Source organism: Gossypium hirsutum, chromosome D07 (genome assembly GCF_007990345.1).
Source record: "Gossypium hirsutum isolate 1008001.06 chromosome D07, Gossypium_hirsutum_v2.1, whole genome shotgun sequence".
NCBI lineage: Eukaryota > Viridiplantae > Streptophyta > Magnoliopsida > Malvales > Malvaceae > Gossypium > Gossypium hirsutum.
Genome location: NC_053443.1, coordinates 9,535,333 through 9,549,273, shown reverse-complemented (window position 1 = coordinate 9,549,273; position 13,941 = coordinate 9,535,333). Strand labels below are relative to the sequence as shown.

The 13,941-nt window shown below is 32.5% G+C and overlaps 1 pseudogene across 1 annotated transcript; it reads left to right on the top strand.

The window, feature by feature from the left end:
- Positions 1–10,084: 10,084 nt before the first annotated feature.
- Positions 10,085–13,116, top strand: LOC107953933 (protein DETOXIFICATION 3-like; annotated as a pseudogene). The gene is made up of 7 exons (XR_005916081.1): positions 10,085–10,323; positions 10,418–10,962; positions 11,061–11,147; positions 11,249–11,305; positions 11,965–12,203; positions 12,372–12,577; positions 12,821–13,116. The product of XR_005916081.1 is annotated as a protein DETOXIFICATION 3-like (transcript).
- The last annotated feature ends 825 nt before the right edge of the window (positions 13,117–13,941 follow it).

Genomic DNA, 13,941 nt, shown 5'->3' with positions numbered 1-13,941 from the left:
CCAGAGTGCTTTACATTGCGATAAGAGAGGATTGAGAAAAGTCATAGTTTTTTACCCTTGGGTTACAATGAAAAAATGATACAAATTTTGTGTCCCAGTGGATTAAACTTTGAAGTTCACAGTGGGGGGCAATTGGATTAAGTGTTTTTTAGAGATGCTAGCCGAGCAAGAGGACGTTGTAGTGCGTCAGTGATACGGCCTTAATAAACTTTGAGTAATGACAACCTAAGCGTTAAAGAGGGATCATTCTTGGAAAAATGTCATTCTGCATTCATTCAAATGTCATTCATACACGTCTAGTTAGGAGCATTTGATCCATTCTGATAATGACATCCTAATCACTAGGCATAATTAGGTTCATAAAATGAATTATACAGGTCATGTTCCCAGAGAATAGATCGGTGAAGATAACAAATCCTATCTCCATGAAGTTGCAGTGGAGTGGATTAAAGATAGCAAGTCTTATCTCCCTGAGGTTACAGCGGAGTAGATTGAAGATAGCAAATCCTATCTCCTTGAAGTTGCAGTTGAGTGGATTGAAAATAACAAGTTTTATCTCTCTGAAGTTGCAGCGGAGCAAACTGAAGATAACAAGTCTTATCTCTCTGAGGTTGCTGTGGAATAGACTGAAGATAGCAAATCCTATCTCCCTGAAGTTGCAGTGGAGTGGATTGAAGATAACAAGTCTTATCTCCTTGAAGTTACAGCGGAGCAGACTGAAGATAGCAAATCCTATCTCCCTGAAGTTGCAGTGGAGCGGATTAAAGACAGTAAGTCTTATCTCTCTAAAGTTGTAGTGGAACAGATTGAAGAAAATAATCTTATCTCTCTGAAGTTGCAGTGGAGCGGATTAAGACTGTAGATCTTATCTCTCTGAAGTTGCAGAGAGCAGATCACATCTAGTCTTATCTCCCTGAAGTTGCAGAGGAGCAGACTGAATAAACCAATCTGATTTCCCTGAAGTTGCAGTGGAGCAGATTGAAGAAAATAATTCTATCTCCCTGAAGTTGCAGTGGAGCGGATTAAAATCAGATCTTATCTCTTTGATGTTGCAGAAAGTAGATTGTATCCAATCTTATCTGAAGATGCAGTAGGTCGAAATGGGGCTACTTGAAGAAGAAGAACACCAAGATCCAGCACGACCGGGCAATATTGGCCATTTCTAAAGTTTTTGTTATGTTCTCGTTACACGATAACAAGCAAAGAGGATTAAGCCATAACGTATTGAGTTCCAATTTTCCTTGTTGAACCTAAATAATCGAGAATATTCTTTATTTAAAACACATAAATAAAAAATCATTTTCGGGAATTCAACATGTTGTGTCCTAACGCATTGGGTATGACTTATTGTTTTCTCGGGATGAAGATTTCCTAAAAAAATAAAGGCAATATTCAATGTTTGGGATTCTGAGAAATTGTACCCTAATGTATTGGGTCTCGACTTCTTCGTCTGACTTAAACAATTGAATATCCTTTTAAATTTCATCGCTTGAGTTTTTTTGGACAAGCTCATTCTTGAGGATATGGAATATCATGCCCTAACGCATTGGGGTGACATTTTCTTTTCCCTAAATGAGAGGGTTTTAACATGTAATTTGATTTATATAAGTTTTTAAATACAAAGACACTAAGACATTAAACAATCGATTCGGTACCAATTTTGGGCGTTACGAGGGTGCTAACCCTTCCTCGTGCATAACCGACTCCCGAACCTATTTTCTCAAAGTTCGTAGACCTAAAATCGTTTTCAAGGTGAACCAATCACACCTCAACAAAAGATTGGTGACGACTCCAATTTTCGTTTTTAAGTCGACAACTAAATTTTTTTTGTTTTATCAAAAAATGGTTTCGACATCTTACCTTAAGCCCTTGAAAACCCAAAATCCTAACTCTTACCTTTTCTTTCCTTTAACACATCTATGGAGTTTCTCTCATGAGATTAAGGTGTACACTAGCCTTATTTATAGTTTTTACTAAAGAAATGCCAAAAAAAAATGGAAGGTTTTGAGCTTGGTTTGTTCAACAATGGAAGAAGAACTTAAAGGGAATAAAAGAAAAGTTTGATGAAGGCTAATGGTGGGTGACGATTTGGTTGAATGAAAAATATGACAACTTTTCATCTTTTTCTCCATTTTTCTACACAATTCTACTAAAATGTCTCATCGTTTTTTAATTAAAATAGTAAAAGTGATAATAAGTCCTCTAGCCATCCATCTTTACACTATAGCCCATAATCATTATGCCTAATAAATATCTAATTGGCTAACTACCACTTTATCCTTCCTCATCTTTTATAATTTCTAGGATGGCTCACACTTATCTTTTGGTTAAATTTATTCACAATCCTTCTTTCCTTCCCACCATTACTATGTATCTCTTAACTTTTTTAATTTTCCTACTTTGGCCACAACGATTTCTCTACTCTTTCAATTAAGTCAATATGTCTATTTAAAATTTTCTTATATGAGTATTTTCTAATCTCCTATCGGGTCTAAATACTTCCTAATTTAACACTCAAAATTCTTTTTTGTTCAATTTCAAGAATTATGCACTAATTCCTGACCCAATTCATTACTGTACCAACTCCGAGTTAAAACGCAGATATTACACTTGCAATTTGTGCGGCCTTAGGTGATTTCTTTGCTTCAAATCTACCTAAGTTAGCCTAACTTTTGCAAAGTGGGAATTCTTAATAGAAATTCTCCAAGGCATCGAAAATAAAACAGAAGCAACTCAAAACAAAATAGCAACGAAAGAACAGAAAAGCCACAAAAAAAGCAAAAGCATGCCAAGTGTTGAAGTAAATGCTCTCAATAGTATTCAATTACTATGAAGGATTACAACCGAGTTATTACAAATGAGGGGAAAGACCTCTATTTATAGTTGAGTTCCCCCAAATCCAACAATACAAATTGAGTTACATCGACAGCCAAAATTAGAGCCTATCTGCAATTGAGATTCTTAAGAGATTTACACAACCCTTAAGATTACAAAATCAAAACTTATCATAGTACAAATCTTCTAAGATTACTTGTCATACTTACCAAGATAGGCCTAATTTTCCCTAAGTGCTTCAATGGGCCACCAAGGCTTCAGGTAGAGGTGCTTCTCCACATATTCTACGAATCGGGTCAGTTCAAGTGGGTCAAATGAGCCCCATTTCATCAATTGACCTCCATGGGACGCTCTTTTTGTATTCGTCACGGGTTTTGATTCGTAGCCCGTGACATATAGACGTTGATAAGTATCATAGCATTTGATAACATTTTTTTATACAATGCATACTTTTATCCATAATCTCTCTCCAACCCTTAAATTAGCGGAATAATGTGTTTAAGCACACTGAAACTCACACCTCTTAATTATTGCAATAACAACTGAACCAATTGAACTAAAACAGATGTTTTGATAACACTTAAATGGAAGGTTTGTATTTTTGTTTTGTGTCATATTTCTCATTGTTCTTCTCATTTCTCATGTGTTTTTCTTTCTTCTCTATTATTTGTTTGACTTATACAAGTCCCCGGCAATTAACCTTTGAATATTTAAAGGCAGATATGACTTTGTTAAAATAATAATAATAAATGAAAAGGGAGCTTTCATTGTTTTCCACGAGAAGACCAAGGAAGATTATTCTTCTTCCTCACAAATGAAATGTTAATGGCATTAGAGTAAACAACAAAAAAATTGATATAAGATCATTATAAATTATAGTAAATAATCCCGGCCATTAAATCAAATAAGTAGATGGCAAATCACTATATTATATATTAGAATCTCAATTGAATCATTTAAACGGTCAAATTGTAAATAATTTTCGTTACGTAAAAACTTATACAAAATCCAACAATTATGTAAGTTGACTAATTTTAATTCTGCAAATATTAATTATTGTTTATAAACTATTATTCATAATCATTTTTAACAACATATACAGATAAAGCCTTTTGATTCGAGTACTCGAATGCAAAGAGTATTGTAAATGATTACGACTAATCATGGTTAGCTTCGGGTTGGATCGATATAAAATTTTAGGCTCATTTTTAGGTTTGAGTTCGATTTGACCTGAAAAATGAGCTTAAAATTTTATTCAAGCCAGACTCAGATAAAAATGTTAAACCCAAGCATGGTTTGTCTGTATTAATTTTTTTATATAAAAATATATTTAAAAAATATAATACATCAAATACAATCAAAACATTAAAAATAAATATTTCTCGACAAATTTAAAAAGTATTTATACTCTAAATAACACTAAGATAGTTGCAACATATCAAGTAAATGCCTTTAAAATATTAGCAAAGTTAACAATAAAATAAAAGATATACAATATCTAAATAATAATAACAAAATAGTACAATATAATAGCAAAATAGCATCAAAAGAACAACAAAATAGTAGCAAAAAAAATTAGCCAGATTCGAGCCGGGTCGAGTTGGGTTTGAGCCAAAAAATTTTACCCGTCTGAACGGGGCTTTTTTTTTCCCAAGCCAATTTATTAGGCCTATATTTTTTCCAAAGCCCTCCCAATTTTGGGTTGGTGGCTTAGCCCACGATCAGGTCTATATATGACAAAGATAAATTACTAGACCATTTTGATCACTCGTAGTTACTAAATTATTAGTAAATTTACATTTTGATCACTCATTTTTTACGAAAATTTTCATATAAATTACTAGGCTATCAAAATTGTTGATGTATGACTTGCTTTGTTCGTGCTACCTACAACAATTGAAAGCTCTCATTCAAATTTTTTCTACGGTTCAAATTTTTTCATGAAACAATTTTGAATATCATAAATCTAAGAATCAAAATTCAAACAGTTTTTTTCTTTGATCTTAGACACTGGCCATCAGATAGATTTGGATCTAAGAGATGTTCTTTTATTCATCAATGGATATTGATCCACAGTACTAATTATCGAATCGTCGCTTGAAACTCACTAACCGAAATTTTAAAATAAAACTCGACATCTAAATGTTAAATTAAAAATTTTAAATAATTTGATAACCTAAATGAAAATTTTTAAAATGATGAAATAATTTCCAAAATTTCAGTGTTTTCCTACACCAGCGTTGGGATTGATTTTTACAAGACCTGCACCAAACTTGAAAAGGAAAACAACCATGAAACAATAAAATAAAATATAGTAAATGTCCAAACCACTACGAAACAATAACATAAAATATAGTAAATGTCCAATCTTTTGCACAGACTCTTTAAAAACATCAATAATTAATTACATGAGGACATATACAAATAGAACTGTTTAGCTAAAAATATAAATAATAAAACCAAGCAGATCACGTTGATGGTGACTGATAGATTCCATCTAACACCATGTTTGGTTTGGTGTATTGGCATAGCCAATACATCCCTAATCGGTGGGCCCCACCTAATCCCTCTCTAATCTGCCGTTTGGTTCAATGTATTACTAATCCCCCTCTAATCCGTTACTTTCCTAATCCCCGAAATTCTCTGTTTTTCAATCCCTGCCTTCTCCTCAGTTTACAGCCGTTTTACATCTCACACCCTAATTTGCCCTCCCAACTTGAAATCCATCTCCAGCCTCTCCCTCCCAACATCAAAGAGAACCTGCGAGCAAATTCACCTCCACCCTCCACCGTCTCAGGTCTCCGCCCCATTGTTTCGGTAAGTTCTTCTTCACTGTATCTTTCCATCCCCATGTTTGGTTTGGTTCAAAGCCTATTCAAAGCCTAGATTTCGCAAAGTAGTAGTAAAGCCAGTAGCTTTCATATAAATGATTCTTTTCTCTGCTTGGCTAAATGCAGTATTATTCGAACTCGTGATTTTAGAAGGGTTTTCTATTAAAAGTTTAAGAATCTATGGATGGGGTTTTCTTGCTGAGCCAAAGAAAAAAGAATTGGGATTTTTTGTTTTTCAATATTTCTTTAATAGCTTAATGCAGTATCTTTGGCTATCAATTTATTCCAAGAAATGGGATTTTTATATTCACTTTCTTCTTTCTGTCCAGATGGTCTTTGTGAATTTCTATTTATTTATTTATTTTGGTTATTTTTGTGAGAACTTTGCTATCATTATTACACTGCTCTGTTGAGGTTTACTGGTTTTGCTTTTGTTCCGACCCCCGGCCGATCGGGTATTTCACTTTCCTGCACCACATCACACAGCATTGTACTGGTATGCTTAGATATGCCAAGAGTGTTAAGTCCTGGTATTTGTTGAACATTGGCTGGAGTGACCATTGATCCTACTTGGTTGGATGTAATTCCTGGAATGTTGAGCCCTGAAATATATTGCAAAGATAAAGTTTCAAAGAAAACAAAGAACTAAAGAACACACCACCATCTTTAGTATCATTAAGTACCAAACCTAAGCTCGATTAGATTCTTCTAAGAATTGTTAGTTTATGAGGGATGAGAAATCTAGTTCGAAAGCATGTCTATTTATAGATTCTAGCCACACTGCAGGTCCATTATCATTTTCATTCTTTAATTCCATTTTTAAAAATGGAAACAGATGAAAGATTTGCCAAGGCTGTAATGAATTACTGTTTTCTAAAGAAATGTGAATGACTCATTCTTCGATCACTATGTCCCATTATACATTGCAATGGAACTGGTCTTCTTTGTTCTCTAAATACTCTATTGACTTAAAAAAATCCAATTATGGTGTTTCCACTTTCTAGCTTAAGTTTTTGAACTGGATTAGGGTGTCCATGTATATCTTTAGGTTGAACGGTTCATAAAACCACAAGTATTGAATCTTTCTAAGGTCCTTTCCTGCAAATACTTCTTAACTCAATCCTGCTATTTTATTTGAATTAATTAATAGATCCAAAAGGTGGTTAATAAGTAGGCCTGGAAACACAATTTCTCGAATTCGTTGTTACAATAAAATAGAGGTAAATATACGTTCATACAGTCTTGCATGCATGAAAATCCTTACAGGCCAGCATCCTATCGTAAGAATGACAGTAAAATATGCAAATTCTGTATTTGAATGAAGGGATTATGTTTGAACACTGCCAAATGGCAAAATGTAGTCAACCTGGACGTGTTAACATTACTTAAATTACATTTTTATATGGCCTGGAGTGATATTCTTGCTAGAGCCAAAAATGGAACTGGGAAAACTGCAGCATTTTGCATTCCTGCATTGGAAAAAATTGACCAAGATAACAATGTTATTCAAGGTTAGATTTCATCTACATTTAATTTCTTGATTGTGTGTGTTTGTGTTACCAATTCAAGCCCAATAAAATGGTAGTGGGTACTGAAAGTAGGATTCTTTGGCCATTTCAATTATTTATTGTTCTTCTAGTTGTCTGATCTGCTTGTCAATCTGATATTGGAGAAGTGTGAGTGTCATTTGTTTCATTTCTTTTAACTGATATTTGAATTATGGGCTTTGGCATGGACGGACTTAGTTGACTGACGATCAAATCTTTGTAGCAGTTCCTTAAACATGTGCATTAGGTCCTCCATTTTGTAAGTTGGTGCAACTTTTTCCATCAGTCCAAGCAGAAATTTTCACTCATCTTTCTGAAACCTTCCAAATTAAGTTCTTTGTTGACCCTTATGCTGTAATTTGAAATATGAGTTATATTAGGTGCAATACCGAGGGATGTTTTCAACACACTACCACCGTTTAGCTGTGGACTATAGGAACAATTCCAAGGTGTGTCTGCTTTCTGTTGGATAATATATTTTTTAAACTGAAGTTTATAGCATTTATAATTGGCAAATTATATTAGGTGCAGAGAGAGTGAATGAGATATTTTGAGTTGTACAGCATCAGTTTGAAGTCTTATCTGCCAATTTGTTTAGTGAAAATTTGTAAAATGCAGGGCTCATTGCTATTTTAGTGTTGATTTTTCCTTGAATTTAGTTCATATTCTCAGATTGTTGAAATGTGCATTAATCAATACCTTCTGTTATTGAGAACCTTTAGGACAAAAAGATGTAGATATATTTTGTTGTATTTATCTACATCTTTGTTTATAGAGAATCGACTGAATTGCAAAATTTTAGCATCTGCTATGATGAATGTCACCTGACTGGTAATCATTTCAGGGCTTCCTGACTCAGTACTACGAACAACTGCCAGTAAGTCTAGAGAATTTGAGGTTGTATAAGGGAAACACCGAAGCAAGGGATCTGAAGACAAGTTGCCAATGCAAAGTAGTCTTGTAGTTTTTATTCGGGAACTAATCAGCCTTACACGCTTAAAGACATGCGAGGAGGGCACTTGTATTAGGTCATTGACTCAACTTCAACAGAGGGCAAAGATGCTTCTACATCAACATTGATTGAATGAAATCCATGTAATATTTGTAATTTTTCCCAGGGTCATTCATTTTCGGATATAGTTAGTGATGTGAATATGATTGTGACTAATATGCTATCTAGCATTTTGTAAAGTTTGGGTGGGCTAGAAAATTGGAAAACATATTAGTTGGTAGCTGGAAGGTTGAAATGATCTGACCGGCATTTTGTACAATGCAGTTTGAATTAAGTAATTAACAGTATTTGTGAAAATTTGGGTGATCAAGTTCAACATTGCTTAAAGGTCATAATGCTTGGCACTGGTTAAATGTATAAATTATATATCATTATTAAATTATATTTAATATTAATTATTTTAAATTATATAAATTCATATAAGAAAATTTATTATCAAGAATTTTATGAAATTATATATCATTATTAAATTATATTTAATATTAATTATTTTAAATTATATAAATTCATATAAGAAATTTATTATCAAGAATTTTATGAAATTATATATTATTATTAAATTATATTTAATAATAATTATTTTAAATTATACAAATTCATATAAGAAAATTTATTAGGTATAATTATTATAAATTTTATTAAATCATATATTTTAATTAAAATATATTTAATATTAATTATTTCAAATTATATTTTATAGTATCATATATTATGATTTGAGTAAATTCATATAAGAATATTAATTATTAAGAATTTTATTAAATTATATATTTTAATTATAATATATTTAATAATAATTATGTTTAAATATGATTAAATTATTTATTATTGATAATAATAATCTTATTAAAATTTAAATAACAATAACAATAATCATTTACCAAAACAAATTTATGCTAAGGGTATTCTAGTCATTTTAGTTTTTTCCATTATGCTATTACACCTCTATTCCATTCAACCAAACACAAGATTACTATTACGCCTCTATTCCATTACATTCAACCAAACAGTTGATTTGCTATTACACCTCTAATCCAATACACCTCTAATCCAATACAGCGAACCAAACGCACCCTAAGGATTTTTCTTCTTCCTGCTTACATTGTGACCAACTTACTTTATTATTAATCACAAAAATGTCAAACAAAAAAAAGTTAGAACTTCTTTTGCTCTGTGTATATTGATTATTATTTTTTCAATTATTTTTTAGTTAAATTATACTAATAATCATTCAATTATTAATATTTTTCTTACCATTTAATTATAAAAATTATAAAATGGTCACTTGAGTATTTAATTTTATCTTTTTTTTACAATTATTACCTTACCACAAATTTTTACAATTATTAACATTTATATATTATGTCAATTTAATCTTAATTCTAAAAAGAATTAATCTTCATCAACATTTACACATTATATAATTTGATCATTTTTTGTAAATGTGTTTTTCTTAGTGACATTGAGGATTAATTTTAAAAGAATGAGAAAATATATATGAAAATTGTTATCTTACATTTTTTATGTTTCTAACTTTTTATATTTTTAATCAAATTTAGGTGATAAATTTTTTTATCTTTTTAGGTGAAAAGATCACAAATTATTAGGTGAAAAGGTCATAAAGAAACGCAAAATCATAAAGAATACCAAATTACATAATACGTATATGTTGAGGGTTTAATTTTTGAGAATTAAGACAAAATTGACATAATATATTAAGTATTAAAATTACTATTATGTCAATTTTAAAAGTTGCTACTAATCAAACTTACTAATCTTTGTGTTTATTTTTTCAATTAATAATCTCAATATAGGGGGCTTTGGGGATTTTTCTTTTCACAAATTAACAAAGAAAAAAATGGATGAGGCGTTACTTCCAAGGAAAGAACGGAGTATCTGGGAAATACTAACGTGGGAACTCACAGTGGAAGAGTTCAAGAAAATAAGCTTCGTCGGTGCACCGTTCATGGCGGTAGCTATGTCACAATACCTTTTGCTGGGTGTATCGATGATGATGGCTGGACACCTTGGTGAGTTTGCACTATCTGGTGTTGCCATCGCCACAGCTTTCTGCAATGTCACTGGCTTTAGTCTCCTTGTAATTAAAACTTGTCTTTACCTTTTCAAACTCTTAATGCATGCATCAAATTCATTACAATGGCTAACATGTTTCTACTATTTATGACTAACAGTGGGGACTTTGTGGTGCACTCGAAACCCTAAACGGACAAGCATATGGGGCAACGCAATACTATAAACTAGGAAGCTACACTTATTGTGCCATAATATATTCCCTTCCAATTTGTCTCCCGGTGTGTCTCCTATGGATGTATATGGACAAACTATTAGTGCTAATAGGTCAAGACCCTCAAGTTGCAGAGATAGCTAATAGATACGCCATGTGTCTCATACCTGGATTATTTGGTTACGCCATTGTTCAATCACAAGTTCGTTTCTTCCAATCCCAGAGCTTGGTTCTTCCTATGATGTTTAGTTCTCTTGCAACATTGTGTTTCCATATAATTGTTTGTTGGGTTTTGGTATTCAAATTTGGGTTTGGAAGCAAAGGAGGGGCATTGGCTATCAGTTTCTCGAATTGGTTTAATGTTATATTGCTTGGGTTTTACATGAGATACTCACCTTCATGTGAGAAAACCCGAACCCTCCATTTGAAAGATGTTTTCTTGAGTGTCAAGGAGTTCTTTCATTTTGCCATACCTTCTGCAGTAATGGCTTGGTAAACAACAAAAACATGATCGCTTTTGAGGCTGTCTCTTTTGTCATGTTTCTTGTTTATTCTTAATGTGTTGGGTTTTTTTTTTTTTTCTAATGCAGCCTCGAATGGTGGTCGTTCGAGATTCTTGTATTAATGTCTGGACTTCTGCCAAATTCCAAGCTTGAAACATCGGTTCTTTCTATATGGTATGGTTTTTAAGTATTGAATTTGTAAGTGTAAAGATGTGTTTTGATCTTTGTTGTTTGTGATTCTACCTAGATCTAATTGCTTGCATGTTAAATTGCAGCCTTTCAAGCGATTCTTTGCATTATACTATATCGTTTGGGATTAGTGTAGCCGCCAGGTTTGATCTTTTCCATTTCAATTAGTGGATCTGAATTTTTTTTAGTACTAGTTTACTTTTAAAAATGGCTGTGGAGGGATTTCTAACTCGAGAAAAAGTTTTTAAAATATCGTTAGTTAAAGAGGACCTCAATACCTTTAATATTATCTATGATTAAGATTTTGTCTCTCAATTTTGATCAGAGTAGGAGTGCCTGAAATTACTTGAAAAGACGATAAGTTTATAAAGCAAAAGTACCTCATCAAATTAGACCATGCATGACATACACTTACCTACCAAACCTACCAAAGGAAATGTAGACATTTGAATGGTAGAGTTTGAACTCACACCCTATAGCATATAGGTCATCTTGAGGGGAGCATAGTACCACTTAATCTAGCTTTAGATCCTAGGACTCTCCATAAAGTCACGAAAGAAAACTTAATTTGACCAAAGACAATACTGATTAATTAAGGGTCCCTTGCTTCGTATGAATGACACTCTAAAGACTTTCTCAGAAAAAAATTAACCTCCCCTCAACAATACTATTTAAACTTTATTTTCTTGTATCCAATATGAATATCTTCCGTATTTTCCTCAATTAATTACCTAGTAAAATGTATAATTAAAATGATGTAATTGAAATTTTCTCCATTAATTGTGTGTCATCATTTCTACAGTACACGAATTTCGAATGAATTAGGAGCTGGAAATCCACAAGCGGCTTAGATAGCAACCCTAGTTTCAATGCTTATTGCACTCGTGGAAACACTCATTGCAAGTACAATCCTTCTCTGTTGTCGCCATGTTTTCGGGTATGCTTACAGTAGTGAAAACGACGTCGTAATCAAAGTAACACGAATGGTTCCATTGATCTGTCTCTCATTTATTACCGACGGTTTACATGGAGTAGCTTGCGGTTAGTAGCCCCCAAAAAACCATTTTACTGTTAGTCACTTAAAAGCTAACATACTAAAAAGTGGTACACATAATCACACCAACTTGCTTGGTTTTTAAAATAATCAGATTTAATGTAATTATTGAATATCTTAAATATATAAATATACTGATTTCATATTTGGCATAGGGATCGTGAGAGGTATTGGGTGGCAGCATGTTGGAGCTTATGCAAATCTAGCAGCATATTATTTGGTCGGAATTCCAGCAGGAGTTTTATGTGGTTTTGTTTTGAAGCTAAGAGGGGAAGGCCTTTGGGTTGGAATGGTGGTTGGGTCTGGTGTTCAAATGCTTCTTCTTTCCCTTGTCATTGCTTTTACAAATTGGAAGAAGCAGGTTCTTTCATATTTTAATGCTTTTAATTTCTGTAGGTATATTCGGTTGGTCCAATTTAATTAAATAATTTATTAAAAATAAAAAAAAATGGTTTAACTGATCTAATTGATTCACGAATCAACCGGGCTGATCTTTTATTTGGGATGTATCCCTGCTGATTCCCTACCCGACCAACCTGTTTGGTTTAATTCTGAAAATAGTGTGGCCAAGTTCATTGATCTATATGTATATGTGGCTGTGCAGGCAATCAAGGCGAGGGAGAGAATGCTTCATGGAACCTTAGCGGGCGAGAATGAATCGTTTTGAATAAGTTTGGATTGTGTAAAATATGACCATATACCTCTTCTATCTAAAATGATTATATTCAATTATTGTGAAATGATGGATGGAAGTTGGAAATGGTTTAGTTTATGAAATTACATAAAAGATGGAAGCTGGTCAAAGAATCCAATGTATTTTATTCAGATCACACACACTAGTCTAATATATGCATGCTTAAAATTGAGTTATGAATGAATGGTCATAAGTATTTTTGCATTATCAGATCATTAACCATTAATGAATAGTATTAGCAAATTTGATCCTTCAATAGTCAATAGAATCAAGTTGTTTTGAACTCTTAACATTTGACTCATCTAGTTTTTATATCATAAGATTGAACTGTTGGAATTGCGTGGTAATTGTAAAAGAAAAAAATACCATAAATTCATTCAACTCCATCCAAATATGAACTCAACTAAGCTTTATTTGAGAAATAAATTCACTTACCAAACGTAATGACAATTGTACATATAACTACGGTGGTTTTCATTGGTATGCTAAACCCTAAACATAGGGTTTTCAAATAAATATGGAACAAGGTTCATCATTAAACCTAAGAATTTTAAAATCTACATATCTATTTATACACATAAATTTAAAGGGAAAATGTAGAAAACGTGGAAAATATGAAAATGATTTTCCCTTATTATTTACAGAATAGGAAAAATGTTTATATACATGAAGTAAACATCTAACTAAGCTAACAGAAAATTACAGCTAGATAACAGCTAGATTAACTAACAAACTTATAACTTAATTAGCTAATACGCTCTGGAGAGTGAATATTCTTCATTCCCAGCTTGACCAAATTTGCCTCAAAAGGAACTGCAGCAAGGGCCTTGGTAAAGATATCTGCAATTTGATCTTTGGATGAACAAGGAAGCAATTTGATAACACCCTGAGTAGTCTTTTCTCTAATGAGATGACAATCTATCTCTATATGTTTTGTCCTCTCATGAAAAACAGGATTCGCAGCCAATTGTAAAGTAGAAGCATTATCACAATACAATGAAGTTGGATGAGAAACAGGCTGATGAAGGTCA